Source organism: Zingiber officinale, chromosome 3B (assembly GCF_018446385.1).
Source record: "Zingiber officinale cultivar Zhangliang chromosome 3B, Zo_v1.1, whole genome shotgun sequence".
Lineage (NCBI taxonomy): Eukaryota > Viridiplantae > Streptophyta > Magnoliopsida > Zingiberales > Zingiberaceae > Zingiber > Zingiber officinale.
The window spans coordinates 12,879,252-12,901,071 of NC_055991.1; the positions used below are offsets into that span (position 1 = coordinate 12,879,252).

Here is a 21,820-nt window from a genome sequence, read left to right on the forward strand (position 1 = left end):
TGGGTTCAACTTGAGCATGTACAGTCTTAATGTTTTGCATGTCTCCTCTATATCCACACATGGATCGTCACTTGAAGAGACTTAATTAAGATGTCACAACATATACTTCTATATTCACCATCGCTTTTGAAAGACCTTATTCATATGCCTTTGATAGGTTGCTCCTGCATTCTTTAGTCCAAAGGGCATAACATTATAACAATAAGTGCCTTCGATAGTTATGAAACTGACCTTCTCCTAGTCATCCTTGGCGAGTGAAACTTGGTGATATCCCTAGTATGCGTCCAGCATATAGATAAACTCACACCCGAAAGTAGAATCCATCACTTGATCAATCCCAGGTAGCGGATAGTAGTCCTTTGGGCAGGCCTTGTTGAGATCTCGAAAGTCAATGCATACTCGCCATTTATTTCCGGGTTTTGACATAAGGAAGACATTGACTAGGCAGCTTAGAAATTAAACTTCCCGAATGTAGCTCGCCTCCAGCAATTTGTCAACTTCATCTTTAATGATCTTGTTTTACTCCGCTCTAAAACTCCTCTTTCTTTGCATGATCAGGCGGGCATCCGGAAGACATGCAAGGAATGTTCCATAACAGCAGGAGAAATGCCCGAAACTTCTTTAGGAGTCCAGGCAAATACATCATTATTCTTCTTCAAACATTGCACCAACTCAGCTTTAAGATCGGGATCAAGATCGGATGCAACGTAGGTGGTAGCTTCTGGCCGTCCATTCTGGATTTGAATTTCCTCCTTTTCTTCATAAACCAGGACGGGCTGCTTTTCACGAATGGCATTAACTTCCATTCTTTGAATCTTCCGGGCGGTGTTGGCCTCAGTTCGAATGATTTCTATGTAACATTTCCGGGCTGTCTTTTGGTCACCTCGTACTTCTCCAACCTGATCCTCCACAGGAAACTCAATCTTTTGACAAAAAGTAGAAACGACCGCTCGGAACTCGTTCAAGGCAGGTCGACCCAATATCACATTATAAGAAGATGGAGCATCTACTACCATAAAACAGGATCTCCTAGTCCTCATCAGGGGTTCCTCTCCTAGAGAAATGGTCAATTTTATTTGACCCAAAGGTTGCACTTCATTGCCTGTGAATCCATACAGAGGAGTTGCAATCGGTTGAAGTTCACTGGGGTCAATTTGTAGCTGATCAAAAGCCTTTTTAAATATAATGTTGACCGAGCTGCCAGTGTCTATGAAGGTACGAGCGATGGCATAATTGGCTATCACAGCTTTGATGATCAATGCGTCGTCATGAGGTATTTCTACCCCCTCTAGATCTTTGGGCCCAAAACTTATTTCAGGACCGGCTGCTCGTTCCATGCTGCATCCTACTACATGAATCTCCAATCTTTGGGCATGTGCTTTTCTGGCTCTGTTAGAATCCCCATCAGTGGGTCCGCCCGTGATCATGTTAATATTACCCCGAGCAGCATTGTTTCTATTCTCTTCCTGACGAGTCATTGTGGTTTCGGAAGGTGCTTTATCTAATACTTGGCTGGTGCCAGCTGTGACCGGTATTGCTTCTTGTCGGGTTCCATCCGGGTGATACTCCGGCTTGAGTGGACTTTGCTACCTGGGATACTGTTGTCGGTAGTTCTACCTCTGATAGCGCTCTTTATTGGCTCGTCTATTTCTCAAAATAAAACAGTCATCAGAGTGATGACTGCTAGTTTTATGATAAGTACACCATCTCCTTGGTGCCTCCGACTGCATCTCTACATGCTGTACAGCTTGCGGACGATAATCTGGTTGCCGATGCGGTGGATGAGTGGTTCTAGGTCCTCTTGGTGGGGGTACCGGGGACGGAGCCTTCTCCTTCGCATGAGTAGGAGAAGAGGGAACACTTTCTTTCCTACGAGCAACTTGGGCTTCTTCTACGTTAATGAACTCAGTGGCACGTTCAATCAGGGAATCAAAATTAACAGGAGGATTTCTTACCAAATCTTTAAAGAAATCATTATCATTTAAACCCTGAGAGAAGGCACTCACTAATATTTCAGTAGTAGCATTAGGTACATCTATAGCTACCTGATTGAATCTTTTAATATATGCCCGGATGGATTCTTTAGACGTCTGCTTAATTGAGAACAGGCTCCACGGTGTCTTATGATACCTTTTGTTGCTGGAGAAATGATGTAGAAAGACTTTCTTGAAATCTTTAAATTTTCGAATAGACTTTTCAGGTAACCTTTTGAACCATCGCTGTGCTGCTCCCCCAAGAGTAGTGAGAAACATCCGACACTTCACTCCATCAGAGAATTGTTGCAACAAGGCTACATTCTCAAATTTTAACAAGTGATCTTCCGGATCTGTGGTTCCGGCATATTCTCCAATTTACAAATTCTAATATTGCTTAGGAAGTGGGTCATCTAATACACTTTGTGAGAATGAAGAGATGATCTTTTCTGGTGAACTATCACTAGTTATCATTTTAATCTTATGCTTCTCTCTGTTTGGCGCCTCACCAGAGGACTCTTGAAACACAGGCCTCTTACCCCCTGGATCCAAGGGAGTGCGAAGGAAGGCTCGTGGACGCCTGATTGGAGAAACAATAACTGGAGGAAAATACAAAGGTTCTTCTTTTTCTATTTCCTTGCATTTTCGATGCTCAGTAGTTGATATCGCCGGATGATGGGCCGTCGGCAGAGTGGCCCCAGTATGAGCTTGCACTGGTTGTTGTTGTTGTTGCAGGGCTTTCTGAACATGAGAATTAATGAGGAGTTCCAAATCCTCGCGACTGATAGTAAGTAGGTTCGACTTCCCAGCTTCTTCCATCACGTAGTCTCAGATTCAGGTGAAGTTTCCCACAGACGGCGCCAAATTTGATCCTGTCTGAGAAGCTGACCGTAAAGGAGATCCGGAAGAAGGAAACCCACTACAATGACGAGGAATAAGGCCGGTGAAACCTTGACCCGAGAAACCCAAAGCGGGTCGGAAGAAAACCAGAATCACCGGAGGAAATCTGCTAAGTAGGAAGAAATCCCCGTACAAATAGGAGAAAACCGAACTTTCAATCTCCTGAAGCTCCCTGCGCACAAGAGACCAACCAACACTATCGTCAGTGACCTAAGACTGGGGTGGGAATCCCTGGCTAGGCCCTCCGACGCTCAAGTTAGTGATCTCCCTTGATGTCGAGGAAGGAAGAAGAAAGAAGATGAACAGTAGCCAGAAAATTAGGGATCTCAACTTGCCTCGCCAACGGAGAGAATTCCCCCTTTTATACCACTTCATATAACCTCCGTAGTCATGAAGTGGACCCCGGGTTGTTAGAGTTCGTTATGACATCAGCTGCGTACTTGGGGAAGATGATTTTTAAGGAATCTTTTTTGTACCCCAGATGTACCTTCTTTGTCGTTTAGTGCCTGCAAGACAAGCTAAAAGCATATTTTCCGCCAGAATATATATTCTCTATCATGAAATATTTTATTCGGTATATTCATGTATGATTCTTCTTCATGTGACTTCTATTTGTATCCCTGTTATGTTTAAAAAATAACATTTTGTTCAACATGTTTCTAAGGTATTCATTGAAGGAGCTATGCGGGTTCTTTGCTCGAAAGAACCCTCTTGACCGATATTGGTCTATCTTTGCTTCGGAGTATGTAACGGTCGTTATTGGCTTACCTTCATACGGCAAGCATGTATCGACCGATATTGGCCTACCTTTGCTCGGCAGGCATGTATCGATCGATATTGGTCTATCTTTGCTTTTGGAGTGTGCATCGGTCGTTATTGACTTACCTTCATACAGCAAGCATGTATCGATCGATATTGGCCTACCTTCGCTCGGCAAGCATGTATCGACCGATATTGGCCTACCTTCGTTCGGCAGGCATGTATCGACCGATATTAGCTTACCTTCGTTCGGCAGACATGTTTCGGCCGTCCTTGGCCTTCCTCCTTTGACTCTTTCTTCTTTTTCTTTCCTCCTCTGAAGACCCACAAAACCTAACCCATATCAGCATAAAAAACTTTCGCTGTCTGGAATCGGATGAAGGCTAATCTGAAAAATTGGATCAAAGGGAAGCAATGCAGAAACAAAAACAGAACTACAGAAAAAAAAAGATGATAAAAAAAATAGAGAAATGCAAAATCTGTGCAGAATTGCAAAAGCTGAGAGCTGTCTAATGGAGTTGAAATGTATTCAGTTTTAATTAATTTTTAAGTGCTGAGGGAATGAAATGGGACAAGTGAGATCAGAGAAGAGAGAGCAAGGATATTAGTCCTGAGATGGAAACATATGCAGAGAATGCTTAATCACAGAAATGTAGTAGTTGATATGCAGGAATGTGCAAGACTGCATCCTGATCTTTTCGGATGGAAGGGATTGAATGGTAACTAAATGTTACTGGATGATAAAGAAAATAGCCTTTTGAAGGTTCAAGTTAAAACAAACAGGAAGTTTGAAAAATCAGCAAGGCAGAAATTTCAGAAATTCTGCTAATGGTCATTTCTATGCCAATCTAGGGAACAAGTTGTAACAAGTTAGAATTGCTGAAACTTGTAATTCTGTGAAGTATGCATCAATAGGGATCTCAAGAAGCTAGATGAAAAGGAATTGAGATTTTAGGGCAGTTAAATGATGTGTAGTTGGTACAAAGTCAGGATTGTAGCGGAAATTCAGAAATGTACTAAACTGAGCTACATGGTGTCAAGCTACTGGATCCCTGTAAAAGCATGACCCAACTATTGTTCAAGTATGGTAAATGTTGATCTTGCTTCACTATAACTTGCATGATTTTTAGACTTTGAAATGGACACAAAACATAAACAAGAGCTGAGAACTGGGAATTGAAATTTTCAGCAAGGAATGCAGCCATAACTCTGGAACCGAATTATGGTTTTTCAAGAATGTTCAATTTTGTGCCAAAGTTTCCTTGATGTCTCTGATCCAAAATGGATGGAATTCAAAATCCTTTTGATACAATATCGAATGAACTATCTTTCAAGGCCTACTTGATGGAAAATTTTGTTAAAACGTCATGTTAGCATAATCTGGAAACTAAAGGGCAGATTCACACTACCTCTGAGCAGAATCTGTAAGTTATTAGGGGTTATCGGAAATTTGTTGTTTTTGATACAGAATGAATGGAATAAATAGCATGTTATGGCTGAATTAAATTACAGCTTAACCAAATGCCGTGAAAGAAATTCTAGAGCCACCTGCAGAACCAAATCTGCTTTATTTGATTGAAATAGTTCTGAAAAAAAAAATTTGGATCTGCAGATTAAAAGAGGGAATGAAGGATGTAACAAGAAAATGTGTCAACTTTCTCATTTAAAGGTCGAATGCTGAAAATAGAAGTAAGATCAAAAGGGGAAGTGCTGAGTGAAGTATCTGCCATGCAAAAATCTGCAAAAACATTAATCAAGACTAAGAGTACAGAATTGGATGCCATGGCCGAAAATTAGCATCACATAGCATTCTAATTCCATGTCTTCCACTTCTACTTTAACCTCTGTTCTTTTACTTGCTTTTCTTATTCTAATGCTCCATTTGCATTTTCTTTTGCTTTCCCTTATACTTTTAATGAACCTTCATAAGGATGTATTTTGATATCTGTGATGGAGGTGAGAATTAGATGAAGAGCAAGCATATGGTAGTGCTTTTGCCATAAGTAGCTTTAGTGATCTCTACCATTACATGAAATTGAAATTAGGATGAGAGCCACTGAAAACTACCATGTGAGAATTAGTTGTGTTATTATTTTCATTTTATTCATGATGGATGAAATCATTGAGTGATTAACCGAAGTAAGAATGGAGTTCATGATTGCTTGAGTTTTTGAAACTTCATAATTTTAGGTGACTTCTTTTTACTATCTTCTAAATATGATTAAGAAAGGTAAAGGGGGTGCGACCTCAGTCGTTTCTTTAGTTTGTTTGCTTGCCCGGGACGAGCAAAAAGATTAAGTGTGGATCAGCCGGGCGGCGACTTTTAGCACGTGCTTCATCCACCAAATCCAGCTCCAGGAGCCTCCACTCGGCGTTGTCCTCGATATAGTGTTGTATCCGATCGGACTCGACTTCGACCTCTACAGGGACGACCGCTTCGCCATCGTACACCAAGTGAAAGGGGGTTGCTCCCGTTCCTTCTTTGGGGGTCATGCGGATCATCCAGAGTACGCTGGGGAGTTCGTCCACCCAGCTACCTCCCATATGGTCGAGCCGCGCGCGTAGGATCCGCAAGATCTCTCGATTGGTGACTTCGGCCTACCCATTACTCTAAGAGTAAGTCACTGAGGTGAAGACCTACTTAATGTCATACCTCTCGCACCACGCTCTGAGTCCTTGACCCACGAACTGCCTCCCGCTGTCCGAGACTAGCCGACGCGGGATGCCAAACCGATAGATGATGTACTGGTAGATGAACTTCTTGACCATCTGTTAGGTTATTCTGGTTAACGGTTCGGCTTCAACCCACTTGGAGAAATAATCGACCGCCACAAGCAGGAACCTCCGTTGTCCTGTCGTCATTAGAAAGGGCCCCACGATGTCCATGCCCCACTGATCGAACTGGCAAGACACTATAAACATCTTCATCTCCTCGGTCGGCCGGTGTAAGAGGGCATGATACTTCTGGCAGGACAGGCAGGCAGCGACCGTCCAAGCGGCATCCTCCTGGAGGGTCGACCAAAAGTATCCTGCGAGTAGAATTTTCCTGGCTAATAAGCGCCCGCCCAGGTGTCCTCTGCACGATCCTTGATGTACCTCCAGTAATATATAGTCGGCGTCCTCTGCTCTGATGCACTTAAGCAGAGGTCTGGAGAAGGCTTTTTTGTAGAGCTGATCTCTGATGAGTGTGAACCGACCGACCCTCTGTTTTTAGCAAACTGGCCTCTTCCCGATCGGATGGTGTGGCTCCCGATCGTAAAAATTTTATCAACGTCGTCCTCCAATCATTCGATATGAGCCATTAGAGATACCTACTCGATCGGTCATACGAAGACGATTAGCAAGAGCGAGCTAGCTAGTTTGGCCAATTCATCTGCAGATTGGTTCCCGCTCGGGGGATCTTTTGTATGATAACCTCCCAGAAATCAGCCTTCAGCTTTTCGAAGGCTTCTACATAGAGCTTGAACCGTACGTTACTTATCTCGAATGACCCGGCCAGCTGCTGAGCGGCTAGTTGTGAATCCGAATGAATTAGGACTTTGAGGGCTCCGACGTACCGAGCGGCCTATAGCCCGGCTATAAGCGCTTCGTACTCAGCTTCATTGTTGGTAGCCTAATAATTCAACCTAACGGACAGCTGCATCCGCTCTTCCTAGGGGGAGATCAGCAGTATGCCGATCCCTCTTCCCTGCCGAGTGGACGACCCATCCATATATATCTTCCAGGCAGCCTTTGGTTCAAGATTTTGTACTTCTGTGACAAAATCTAGCAAGGACTGCGCTTTGATGGCCGTTCAGGGTTGATACTGAATGTCAAACTCGTTAAAGTCCGTTGTCCATTTGATCAGCCGTCCGAAAGCTTCAGGATTGAGGAGGGCCCTCCCCAGGGGGCTGTTGGTCATAGCAATGATTGAGTGTGCGAGGAAGTAAAGTCGGAGCCTCCGAGCGATAAGTACTAACGCGTAAGACAACTTCTCAAGACCAGTGTAGCGAAACTCAACATCCTTCAATATATGGCTAAGAAAGTACACCGGCTGCTCATCGTCGTTCTGCTTGACTAGTGTCGAGCCGACTGCATGCTCAGTCGAAGACAGATAAATTCGAAGCGGCTCGCCGGCAATGGGTTTAGCAAGTACATGCAACGAATTAAGGTACACTTTAAGTTCTTCAAACGCCCAGTCGCACTTCTTGTCCCACTGAAACTTGGTAGCTTGGCGTAGGATCTTGAAGAAGGGCAGGCTTCGGTCGAACGACTTAGAAATGAACCGTGATAGGACGGTTATCCGACCGGTGAGCCTCTGTGCTTCCTTCAAATTTCTTGGTGGTGGCATATCCTGCATGGCCTTTACTTTGCTGGGGTTCGCCTCAATGCCGCGTTCGGTGACGATGTAGCCCAGGAAACGCCCACTTCTTGCGTCGAACATACACTTGTTGCAATTCAGCTTGATTCTGTATGTCCTGAGTGTCTGACAGGTCTCCTTGATATTTGTATAGAGGTCAGCAGTTCGGAGGGATTTGATTAATATGTCGTCGACATATACCCCCATGTTCCGGCCGATCTAACCCCGGAACACTTTATTCATCAGCCTTTGGTAGGTGGCTCCTGCATTCTTCAGTCCGAATGACATAACGTTATAACAGTAGGTTCCGTCGGTCGTGATGAAGCTAACCTTCTTTTGATCTTCCCAAGCGAGCGACACTTGATAATACCCTTGGTATGCGTCAAACATGCATATCAGCTCGCACCCGGCAGTGGAGTCTACCATCTGGTCGATCCTGGGTAGGGGATAGAAGTCTTTCAGGAATGCCTTGTTGAAGTCCCGGAAGTCAATACAGACTCGCCACTTATTGCCAGGTTTGTAGACCAGCACCACGTTTGCGAGCCAGCTCGGGAACTGAACCTCCCGTATGAGACCGGCCTCCAGGACCTTCTCGATTTCCGCCCGGATGATGAGCTTTTGTTCAGCGCTGAAATCTCTCTTTCTCTGCTTCACCCGTCGAACGTCCGGTCGGACATGGAGTTAGTGCTGCGCAACTCTAGGAGAGATTCTCGGAAGCTCGTGTGTCGACCACGCGAAGACATCGTGGTTCTGCTGGAGACACGCGATCAGCTCGGCTTTCTTCTTGGCCTCCAGATGGGCAGCTATGAAGGTAGTAGCTTCCGCGCAGCTCAGGTGGATCTGCACCTCTTCCTTCTCTTCATACACCAAAGTAGGGGCTTTTCAGTTATGGCGCTTACCTCCAGCCAGGGTGTTTTCTAAGCGGACCTCACCTTGATCTTGACCATCTCGACATAACAACGCCGAGCAGCCAACTGGTCACCCTTGACTTCTCCCACCCGATCTTCCACCGGGAATTTGATCTTCTAGCAGTAGGTGGAGACTACCGCTCGAAACTCATTAAGGGCCGGTCTGCCCCAAATCATGTTGTATGCTGAGGGAGCATCCACCAGAATAAAATTTGTGGTCCTTGTCCTTCTGAGTGACTCCTCCCTGAGCGATATAGCTAACCTCGTGTGGTTGATCGGCAGAACTTCATTGCCAGTAAATCCGTACAGTGGGGTTGTCATTAGCAGCAACTCACCCCGGTCGATTTGGAGCTGGTCAAACGCCTTCTTAAAAATTATATTCATCGAGCTGTCTGTGCCAACGAAGATTCAGTGAATAGTATAGTTAGTGATTACCGCTCGGATGATGGGAGTGTCGTCGTTACTTCTTTTAGGACCGTTGGCGGCCATCTTGAAGGGGGGGGGGGGGGTTGAATAGCCTGCAAACACAAAAATAAAAACCAACCCTTCTCGAACTCTCAACAAAACACTTGCATAAATAAATTAAACAAGTAAACTAAAAGTAAGAGATAAAAGAGATTTACTTGGTTACAACCGGGGAGGTTGTTAATCCAAGGAAAATGATCATACTAAGAACTCCTTCGGGTGGAGAAGCCTCTTACAACGTTTAAGCACAGAAACATAAGCTCAACTCTAAACTTAAAGCACACAAGCGTTGGAATTACAATTCTTGAATTCGTTGAAAAGCTTCTGGACCAAGGCTATATTTATAGCCTTGGTCGGGGCGTCCTAAGGGTTCCGCGCGCCCTGGGGGGGATAAACTTTATCCCCCACAGTTCAGATCGAGTCAAAACTCGATCCGGTCAAAAAGTCAACTCCGGGCGCCCGGACAGCTCCGGGCGCCGGAACAAAAAAGTCAACTATGTTGACTTTTTCTATCCCGGGTCTTCTGCTCCGGCTCTGTTCGCCTTAAACCGAGTCTTCCGCTCGCTTGGGTGATCTCTGCCATTCAGAATAGGGTTCACCCGAACCCAACTTCCGGTCTTCTCGAGCAGGCTTCCGCTCCGACTTTTCGTCCCTCAGAATTGCCGCATGGTTCCTTCTCGTCCGCCAGCGTACTCATCCGTAGTCTTTGTCCCTCAGTCGCACCCCGTGCCGACCTTCTCGCTAGCTGTGTCTCTTGCTCCTCTAGCAGTCTTTCACTCCGGCTTTTCGTCCCTCGGAACCACCGCACGCTTTCTTCTCGTCCGCCAGCGTACTCTTTCGCAACGCCTCATCCCTCGGACGCACCGCGTGTCGTCCTTCTCGCTAGCTGCATCTTCTGCTTGACTACCTGTGCTCCTAAGCCCCTGCACACATAGACACTAGGTTAGAAACACACAGAACCTAACTTAACTTATTGATCACACCAAAACAACCTTGGGGTTTCAACACTCCTGTTCTCTTCCTCCCGAACGGACGGTCTACTTCGCTCGCGTGCGGCTCGGGCAGGGTCGACACTTCTCCTATGGGGTAGCTGGGGTCACTACAACAAAATCGCTCATAGACATCGGTTTTCCACCGGTGTCTATTTGATTTTCGACTGATGTCTATTAAGCCGATGTTAAAAGTCTGCCATTTTAGACATCGGGTTAAAACCGGTGTAGTATCACTTAACGACACCGGTTTTCGAATCGGTTATTAACCGGTGTAGTATCACTTAACGACACCGTTTCATACACGGTGTAAAACCGATGTAATATAGTATGTTAATAACACCAGTTTTGGCAGCGGTAAATGACGGATGTAATATTACTTTATAACACCGGTTTTACATCGGTGGAAAACCGATGTAATATGTATTTTTTCTAACAGCACAGATTTGATTTTAAAACCGACAATAACAAAAAAAAATACACAAATATTCACAAATTGTACAAATATTCTTCATTCAATAATATCCATAAAATACACAAATATTCACAAATTATATAAATAATCTTCTTACAACAATATCCATAAAATACCCAAACATTCTTTTTACATCAAAAGCTAACTAATAGATATCAAAATCAAAGTATAACATTCTGTTAACACATTAAGGTACAACTGTCTCAAATGTAATCTAGCATGCATTCAGCCCACTCGAACCGCACTTCATCAATTTCAACTCTGGAGTACTTGAGATTTGTAAACTGTAAAAACACATAAATAATATATTAGTAAATCAAGACCAAAAATCATAGTTGAAAAAGTAGTAAGAGCACCAGGTAACAAGATGACTAATTTGAATGCTTAAAAAGAGACCTATTCATCATTTATCTCAACCACATCAATGCTTACTTCAATGCTTGCAATAAGGATCTTCAGTGATTCACAAGGTATCAGAAAGTTGAATTTGCAGTTACAAATGAAGTAAAAGAATCATATTCGGCTGTCAAAAGATAACTAGGTCCATGCTCTTAGAGAGAACCATACAAAACAAAATGAAAGGTTTTGAACATAAAAAAAAAAATGTTAGTCATGCCAAGACTGAGATCACTCATCTATCTATCATTTCAACCTAATAAATTAGTTACTTTGGTTTTATAAAGTCTCTCAATTGTGTAGGAAGATCACAGAAGAATATTCCTGATAAAAGTTAACTTTCTTTAGTAGAAACTGTTAGGATCCTTCGTACGGCTAGAGAGGGGGGGTGTGAATAGCCGACCCCAATTCGTTCGATTCTTTCTACAATGTCGAGTTAGCGCAGCGGAAATAAAACAATAGAAGCGACAAGGAAAGAAATCAAACCTCAAACTCGATGGATGTAACGAGGTTCGGAGATTAGGGCTCCTACTCCTCGGCGTGTCCGTAAGGTGGACGAGTCCGGTCAATCCGTCGGTGGATGAGTCCCCGGAGAACCGGCTAATATAAACTCCTTATGGGTGGAGAAACCTCACCACAATCTTTTGCAACAGCAAACAAAGGAGTACAACAATGGAGAAAACAAACAAGAACAATAGAAATTGTAATACACTTGCTTGCCTCTTGTTGTCGACTGGAACCTTGATGAAGCAGCAGCTTCTCGGATCCAGCAGCTAGCAGGAAACTCACGCAGAGCTTCGACGAGTTCAACAGAACTCAGCACAATGAGAGCTCAACCAAAGCTCAGCAGGAAGCAGAAAAGATTCAGCAGAAGAAGAGAGGAAAAACTTTGGCTCGCAGCCGTAGCCCTCCTTTTATAACCTGCGAAAGCGAAGAAAACGAAGAAATCTAGCCGTTGCGGCGATTCAAAGTACTGAATCGATCGGCCGAGACCGATCAGACCTATTCCGATCGGTCCCGCATCGACTTCTTCACGTAAAGCTGCCCACCTTCGGGTTACGATCGGTGCGTGGACCGATCAAAGATAGCTGGATCGGTCTACGCACCGATCCCAACCTCAGCGACATCGTCTCGATCGGTCCCCGCATCGACCAGATATGGCCTCGATCGGTGGACCGATCACCGCGCCTCTCTTCGCCTCTGTTCTGGCCGATCGGTCACTGGCCGTCGACAAGAACGAAACCTGATTGATGTCGATCGGTCACCGCACCGATCGTAGCAAACAATATCACCGGATCGGTGCGGTGACCGATCCGAGCTTGGGTTTGGCCCAAACCAAGTCCCAAGACTTCAAACCAATATCCGGTCAACCTTGACCTATTGGTACTTCATCCCTAACATCCGGTCACTCCCTTGACTGCTAGAACTCCTCGCCAAGTGTCCGGTCAATCCCTTTGACCTACTTGGACTTTCCAACACCAAGTCCGATCATCCCCGATCCATCTGGATTTTCCCTTGCCTTCACTCACTGGGACTTTCACCGGCTTCACTCACCAGATTTCCACACGCCTAACATCCTAGTTAGGACTTTCTCACCTGGCTTCACTCACTGTGGACTTTCCCACCGCTGGCTTCACTCACCAGGACTTTCCACACCGCCTAACATCCCGCTTAGGACTTTCTCATTCACCTAGCTTCACTCACTAGGATTTTCACCGGCTCACTATTTCCAACTGCTCGGCTTCACTCACGGGACTTTCACTGGCTTCACTCACTGGACTTTCCCTTCGCCACTCACCAGGACTTCCCAACCGCCTAACATCCCAGCTAGGACTTTCCACCGCCTGGCTTCACTCACCAGGACTTTCCAACCGCCTAACATCCAGTTAGGACTTTCCACCGCCTGGCTTCACTCGGACTTCTCCGTGCCAAGTCTCCATACTTGGACTTTTCCCGTGCCAAGTCTCCATACTTGGACTTTTCAGTGCCAAGCTCCCTGCTTGGACTTTTCCATACTTGGACTTTTCCAGTGCTAAGCTCCCTGCTTGGACTTTTCCGATGCCAAGTCTCCATACTTGGACTTTTTCCCGAATCAGGTCAACCAGGTCAACCTAGACCTACGGTTACACCAATAATCTCCCAAACATCTATTCTTGTCCCATATCAAGAATAGAACTCCCTCAGTGTCAACATCAACATGCAACTCAACTAGGTCAACCTTGACCTAAAGTTGCATCAACAATCTTCCCAAGTCAAACATCAAAATACAACTCGAGTCAAGTCAACTCGAGTTGGGTCAACCAGTCAACCTTGACCTAAGGTTGCACCAACAATCTCCCCTTTTGATGTTTGACAAAACCATAATCAAGTTAGGTTAATCCGATAACCTAACTTAGGTTTTCAACCATCTTCCAATGTCCATGTTCTTTCCTTGAACATTCTCGGACATTCTCCCTTAGGTTAACCCGATAACCCAACTTGGGTTCTCAATAATTCTCCCCTTTTTGACACACATCAAAAGTATTCCAATGTTCTTCCTCGAACATTCCTTGACATTCTTCCCTAGCTTAGGTTAACCCGATAACCTAACTTGGGTTTTCAATAATTCTCCCCCTTTTTGCCTCCCTTCTGACACACATCAAAAGAAAAAGAGAGTATCAAGGTCAAGAGTTTCTTCCTAATGAAAGTCCCATACCTTTCATTGAAACTCTTAATTTCCCTCGGTACTAAACTCAACAATCAACTTAGCGATAATCCCATATCACTAATCCTCAAAAATCTTAAGTAAAAACTCCCCTAAAAGTCAACTCCCTTGACTAATAGGTAAAACTCCCCTAATGATCAACTCCCCTTGACCATTGCACCAACAATGTCTTGAGAGTTTCAAACCTTCGAAATTGAAACTCAACTTCAAAACTGAAATTTCGACACCTGAAAATCGGAATCAGACGACCGATCGGTCCCGCACCGATCGAACCCCGGATCGGTCCCTAGACCGATCACTTCTCTGGATCGGTCCGGTGACCGATCCAGACCTATAGAGATTTGATTTCCTTCCGAAATTCAGAAACTCCTAATAAATTCCAGAAAATTCGAAAAATTGTGAAATTTTGAGGATACATTCCTCATATCATACACTATCATGGAAAAATAATTTTCTATGAAAATAGTTTCCATTTTCAAATCTTGATACAAAGTTCAAAAACTTTGAAATAGTTCAAGTTTTAACTCAACTTTGTATCACAATGTTCAATGATGAATGCTATCACTAGGAAAGCTTCATCAAGGTTTTCCAAATCAATTTTAAAATGCTTTTAAAACCATTTGAATTTAGGACCATAATCTTAGGGCTAAATGTACATGACTTGTACACAAGCTTTCCCTATGATCCCTCATTTCTTGAATTAGGCTCATCTAGGTACAAGAACTATGCACCTTGATCCTAACTCATGATCCTAATATCTCACACACATCTAAAGTGTATCAAACACATCCATGTCAATTTTGATGTGAGATATGGGTTTAGGTATCTTAGACTAAGGTCTCATGCATTCTCTAAACACCAATTTGATCTCAATATCAAATTATATGTTTGTCCTTAAATCAATTTCATTGATTATAATGCAAGAGATGATGACATGGCATAAAATGATATGAAAACATGTGCCAATGTCATGATGTCATGGCATAAAGTATGAAACTTAACTAAAACATGACATATAGATAACCTAAGCATTATCATGACATTTCAAATGATCATAAATTAAATATGATGTCATGACATGGCATATGGCAAACAATCATGGTAAGTTAACACAAATAAAATACCTAGATTACCTATCTAAGTATCCTTAATTACTTAGCTAACTTAAATTCTAATCCTAGATTGCCCAAAGTGCTCCAAGAAAATGTCAAAACCCAAATTGGCATTTCTTGATCTCTTGTTTGATTTATACCATTTAAGACTCTACAAGAGTAGCACTTCTAAATTAAGGCCCGGATTGCCTTGATTACCTAAGAGAGTATCAAAATCCCAATTTGATATTTCTCTAGGTTTTTCCAAATTGTGCCAATTGAGATTAAAAATGAGATTTCCAATCTTTAGGCACATTTAACTCTTCAAAGGAGTAAATGATAATTCATTTCATTTTCAAAGGTTCACACAAACCTTGAAAATGCTCCTTGAGTGTCAATTTCCTCAAAGTTGGGTTAACTACCCTTCTTATTGGAGTTGACACTCTCTAACCCATCTATGGGGTAGAGAAGATGCTCCTAGGAACCCAATACCTATTAGAGCTCATTGGGTTCACTAAATATTCACTAGGGATAACTTCCCTAGCAACCCTCCTAATGACCCTCTTAGGCTTTAAAGCCTTGGTCATTTGGGACTCATCAAGATCAACTCTAGGGGTGACTCCCCTTGTGACCTTGGTGATGGTCTTCCTAGCCCTAGGTTTTGTTCCATAATCGAATGGAACATTGTGGTAAGTGGGCTTGACCATTTGGGACTTAGATTTGTGACCCAAACCTTTCTTGTCCTTGGGCTTTGAAATTTGACCCTTAAACCCTAGAGATGACTTCTCCAAGTTCTTAAGAGCCTTTTCCAAAGTATCAAGTCTTGACCTCAAGACTTGATTCTCCTTCTCTAATACCTCAAGTGTTGATTTATCATTCTTTCTTGAGGTGTTCCTAGGCATATGTCTAGTTGTCTTGGGGTTTCTACCTAGGTTCTCCTTAGCCTTAGATGAGTTAATCCTAGAGTTGGCCTTCCTAGTATTATCCTTATCTAAGTTAACATGCTTAGCATCTAAACACATGTATTGATTCCTAAGGTTAACATGCTTATCATTATTGACTAATGCAATAAAATTACTAGCATGTATCCTACTAGAATTGCACGAATGAGCCTTAAAAGATACCTTAGGGTTTGCCTTAGCTCCCCCTATCGATGTGCTCGATCTCTTGTCCTTGCGAGGTTTCCTCCCCTTCGGACATTGGCTCCTATAGTGTCCCCGTTGCTTGCATTGAAAGCACACCACGTGCTTCTTGCCTTTGCGTGTTGGGACTCCGGCTTCCTTGACCTTTGGTGCCGGTGGAGTCTTCCTAACTCTCTTTGGACATTTGCTCTTGTAATGTCCACACTCCCTACACTCAAAGCATATTATATGTAACTTATTTGAAATTGAAATGCTTGAGTTACCTAGGTTTGGGCATGGGTGTGAGCTCTCTTCCTCATCCCTTCCGGAGGTAGATGCCTCTTCTTCTTGCTCCGAACTTGAACAAGAGGAACTCTCCTCCTCTTCTTCCTTGGATGTTGAGTAGCCCTCAACTCCCAATTCGCTCCCTCCATGATGTGAGCTACTTGGCTCACTAGGCTCCTCTTCATGACTTGAAGTGGAACTCTCCTCATGGTACTTGGCCAAGTTATCCCACAACTCCTTGGCATTGTTGTATTCACCTATCTTACGCAAAATATTAGTAGGTAATGAAAATTCAATTGTTTTAGTTACCTCATTGTTGACCGTTGATTGATGGACTTGTTCCTTTGTCCACTTGTTCTTCTCTAGAGGCTCTCCTTCTTTATCCATTGGAGGAGTAAACCCTTCTTGTACACAAAACCAGTTCCACATATTAGTCCTAAGAAAATACATCATCCTTACCTTCCAATATGCGAAGTTGTCGTTGTAGAAGGGTGGAATGGTGATGTCTTCTCCGAATTGATCCATCTCTAGCTTGTGCTCCCACGGGTGTGGATCCGATGAAGAGCGGCCTCGCTCTGATACCACTTGTTAGGATCCTTCGTACTCGGCTAGAGAGGGGGGTGTGAATAGCCGACCCCAATTGCTCGATTCTTTCTACAATGTCGAGTTAGCGCAGCGGAAATAAAACAATAGAAGCGACAAGGAAAGAAATCAAACCTCAAACTCGATGGATGTAACGAGGTTCGGAGATTAGGGCTCCTACTCCTGGCGTGTCAGTAAGGTGGACGAGTCCGGTCAATCCGTCGGTGGATGAGTCCCGGAGAACCGGCTAATATAAACTCCTTATGGGTGGAGAAACCTCACCACAATCTTTACAGCAAAACAAAGGAGTACAACAATGGAGAAAACAAACAAGAACAATAGAAATTGTAATACACTTGCTTGCCTCTTGTTGTCGATTGGAACCTTGATGAAGCGGCTTCTCGGATCCAGCTAGAACACCGGGGAAACTCACGCGAGCTTCGACGAGTTCAGCGAACTCGGCAATGAGAGCTCAACCAAAGCTCGGCGAAGCGAAAAGATTCAAGAAGAGAGGAAAAACTTTGGCTCGCAGCCGTAGCCTTTATAACCTGCGAAGAAAGCGAAGAAAACAGAAGAAATCTGGCGGTTGCGGCGCAGCGGCAGGTACTGAATCGGATCGGGAGACCGATCAGGACCTATTCGATCGGTCCCGGACCGATCACTTTCTTCCTGACTGCCCACCTTCAGCGGGTTCGATCGATGCCGGACCGATCGATAGCCGATCGGTCTGCACCGCAACCTGCGACATTGACGACCGATCGGCAATCGGGGCAAGAGACCGATCGAAGCACCTCTCCGTCTGTTGGCAGATCGAAGGCCGATCGGCACCAAGGGGAAGCACCACCCATGCCGATCTCCGTTCATCGGTCTCGATCCAAACCCCCTCGGAGGATCGATCCAGAGCTTGGTTTTGCCCAAACCAAGTCCCAAGACTTCCAAACCAATATCCGGTCAACCTTGACCTATTGGTACTTCATCCCTAACATCTGGTCACTCCCTTGACTGCTAGAACTCCCCGCCAAGTGTCCGGTCAATCCCTTTGACCTACTTGGACTTTCCAACACCGAAGTCCGATCATCCCCGATCCATCTGGATTTTCCCTCGCGGCTTCACTCACGGGACTTTCACCGGCTTCACTCACCACACTGCCTAACATCCTAGTTAGGACTTTCTCCTTGCCTGGCTTCACTCACCAGACTTTCCACGCTTCACTCACCAGGACTTTCCACACCGCCTAACATCCCGCTTAGGACTTTCTCATTCACCTAGCTTCACTCACTAGGATTTTCACCGCCTCTTCACTCACCAGGATTTCCTGGCTTCACTCACGGGACTTTCCCCTGGCTTCACTCACTGGACTTTCCTTGCTAGCTTCACTCACCAGGACTTCCCAACCGCCTAACATCCAGTTAGGACTTTCCACCGCTTCACTCACCGGACTTTCCAACCGCCTAACATCCAGTTAGGACTTTCCAACGCCTCGCTTCACTCACTGGGACTTCTCCGTGCCAAGTCTCCATACTTGGACTTTTCCCGTGCCAAGTCTCCATACTTGGACTTTTCGCGTGCCAAGCTCCCTGCTTGGACTTTTCCAATGCCAAGTCTCCATACTTGGACTTTTCCAGTGCCAAGCTCCCTGCTTGGACTTTTCCGGTGCCAAGTCTCCATACTTGGACTTTTTCCCGAATCAGGTCAACCAGGTCAACCTAGACCTACGGTTACACCAATAATCTCCCAAACATCTATTCTTGTCCCATATCAAGAATAGAACTCCCTCACGAGTGTCAAACATCAACATGCAACTCAACTAGGTCAACCTTGACCTAAAGTTGCATCAACAATCTTCCCAAGTCAAACATCAAAATACAACTCGAGTCAAGTCAACTCGAGTCGGGTCAACCAGGTCAACCTTGACCTAAGGTTGCACCAACAGAAACAACCAATAGCGCTATAACAAATCCAGGAACAGCAACCAACCATTAGTCACTAATATATGAAGAGATTGCAAATGGAAGTGAACTTAAAGAAACAAAAAGAGCAAATAAAAATAAACTAGACAGCAATGGATCCAACATAAAAAATTGTGCAAAAACTAATAAATAATAATAAGGGTTACAAATCACTCCTACACAATCAGCACTACACTTGCTTCCAACTAAGAGAGCCTATAATTAAACAATCAAAAGTGTACCAATAATTCTCCTTTCTGATAAATAGCTGTAATAATAAATCAAAAGCATAGCATGTTGTGCTCATATAGCTAACAATAAAAGTGAAACAAAAAAATATAGCTCTTGGGAATTAACTGACACGTATGGTAAACATGACCACCAAATCAAAGATGAAGTGTGTGAAAAATACCTTTGGTTTCTCTTCCTCCTTTGGTTTCAGTAGCTCTTCCTTTGAAATAGCTTTCCCTGCAGAAAATAATTCAGTCACTCAGCAGTCAGAAACATGCAAATATAAAACTACAAAACCGGTAGAATCTGGGCTTCCAAATGTACATGAAAAAATTTCAAATTCAATGTTGTGTCAGAGAACTCAAACCTTTTGCATCACGATATACTGGTTCTGCACTTTTACCACTCAAACTAGGATCCAAGGATGCAAATCTGGGACAAAAAAACAAAGAATAGTGAACATATATATACCAGTCGTGAAGGCATACTCAGCCGATGTCGTATCCGTTTCCCAGTCCTTCCATCTGTGTATCTGCCCAAGAGAAGATTATCAATGCAAAGTGGATACTGCAACAGCTAAACTAAATCATCCTCAGGCAATGCTATGGAATTATTCAGAATGATACATAATGTAATCCACTACTCTGTCACTGCAGATTCACCTTTGCTCTTCCAAGGACCATTATAAGAGCACTATTTACCACATGAAACTCAGCCAAAAAGAAGATCAGAATGTGCAACTGGTGCAAGCCTATGGCAGTAATCAGTTGCTCCTTTTCCTACAAGTGATCGCAACTGAACATTTTAGTGAAAGCTTCTTAGATTTTGTTTACAATAGATTATTTTCAACCAAACAATCAGAGAATTGGAAGTTGCTGTGCACTACTCACTGGGGGCATTCAACCACTGAATCACCAGCAGCTAAAATCCTGCGCTTCAGGTGTGACTCCGTCAGCACCAGCGCGAGCAACCGCCTTTTATTTCTGCCAGTTGACTCTGCATCAGGGCGACATGGCAGCATAGAATCTGCAATTGCCTTTGGCACGCAGATTTTCGCGATCTGGTCCTGACTAAATGTCAGCAGCAAGGAGATGAAGCCGAGAATCATCAACTCTGCGAAAACCACAATGGATCACAGAGTTACAGTAATTCATCTATTCCGGATACCATGCACGTCGAAAGAGTGCTCCAATTTAGGTATGAACTTTCTGGTTTTACCGGCTTTCACCTTCTCAAGAACTTCAAAAAGAGTTCTCTTTTTCCTCTTGATAAACCACTGACAACGAAGTCAAAGCAGATGTAACTGTCAGTCATATGAGAAAATGATGCTAATGCAGGACAAGATGGAGTAGCATAATTCTTTTGAAATGAAAAAGATAAGCCATTCAAGGATCTGAAGTATGAAATTATCAGGACAATTTCTCACTTGCAGCCCCAGACATTCCAGAAATTGAAAAATGATTAATCTTTAAGATATAAACTGAGGATTTATAAAACCATGCTTCCTCGTGAAACATGACTGATAACTCGTAAAGAAACTGCTTTCGCTTCATTTAATTTCTTGATGTTACTGATAACTCCCAAAGAAAAGCTAAAAGGTCCTGAACTATGGAATTTGTGAATTTTCAGGTCAGTTGCAATAGCATCAACTAATTTACGAAAACAATTTTTTGAAATTTTGTTTAAACAGACAACATCTAGCAAGGCCAAGACAAAAGAAAAGGTAAATATCACGCATTACTAGTACTAACCTCATTGTCAAAATAACAGATCTTAGCTACCAGTGAAATTCCTGATTATGTTTTTCCTGTGTATAGAAATACACATGATAAAAGTGTTAACTTCGAACACAATTTAGCAGCAAAAAACTGAATATTTACAGATAGCACAAGCTTAAATTCTAAACCATTTGTTCAGGAATGCATATAGGGAGGTACAAATACAATGATGATTTCATCAGGGGAAAAAAAATTGAAGCACACTTCTCTAAAAAGAAATGGCAATACAATATATAGATAGCAGACAATAAATAATCAAACAAAGTTCACAAACTTCTAGAGGTAAATTGGAACATACTAGTAACACAGAAATGAAGCATATTATAATTCAATTATAATCAATTTAAATATGTTTGATGGTGTTAGTCAATAGTTCCCCCGAATTATTTGATCTAGGACAACACCAACTTGTGCCACTATGGTAAATGCCAACATCCTCCGCATCTACACATCTGACGGGAGTAGAATGGAAGGGGCTCCCAAAATCTGAGCATTCACTAGCTTTAACTCAGAGCAAACAATATGAAGGCACATAATAGTGAAGACCTTGTCAGAACTATTCTAAATGACCTTGACAATTGAAGTGATTTATAAAATACTACAGTCAACTCAAAAATCTAAAGTCAACCAATGTGAGTAACTATCCCAATGTCTTATCTTAATTGGAAGAGATCACCGATTACATCATGAACCACAAACCAAACTCAAACTATTGCAGCACGCAAAGCGTAGTTCTTTCCTTTCAATTTCTTCATAGTAATAGTAATGGACACAACGGGGCTTGAAATATCAGTAATAGGAGACATTAAGGAGGTAGTCAAAGAGTTTGACTTTTTACCATGTACAAAGTACAAAATACAATGTACAAAATGTGA

At 43.4% G+C, this 21,820-nt stretch overlaps 1 long non-coding RNA gene across 1 annotated transcript; it reads right to left on the bottom strand.

Annotated features, from left to right (window-relative positions):
- Positions 1-11,037: 11,037 nt before the first annotated feature.
- On the bottom strand, positions 11,038-19,914 carry LOC121968084. The gene is made up of 3 exons (XR_006107926.1): positions 19,535-19,914; positions 19,349-19,404; positions 11,038-11,092 (listed from the first exon to the last, which is right to left on the bottom strand). It is a non-coding gene; the product is annotated as an uncharacterized LOC121968084 (long non-coding RNA).
- Between the last annotated feature and the right edge of the window lie 1,906 nt (positions 19,915-21,820).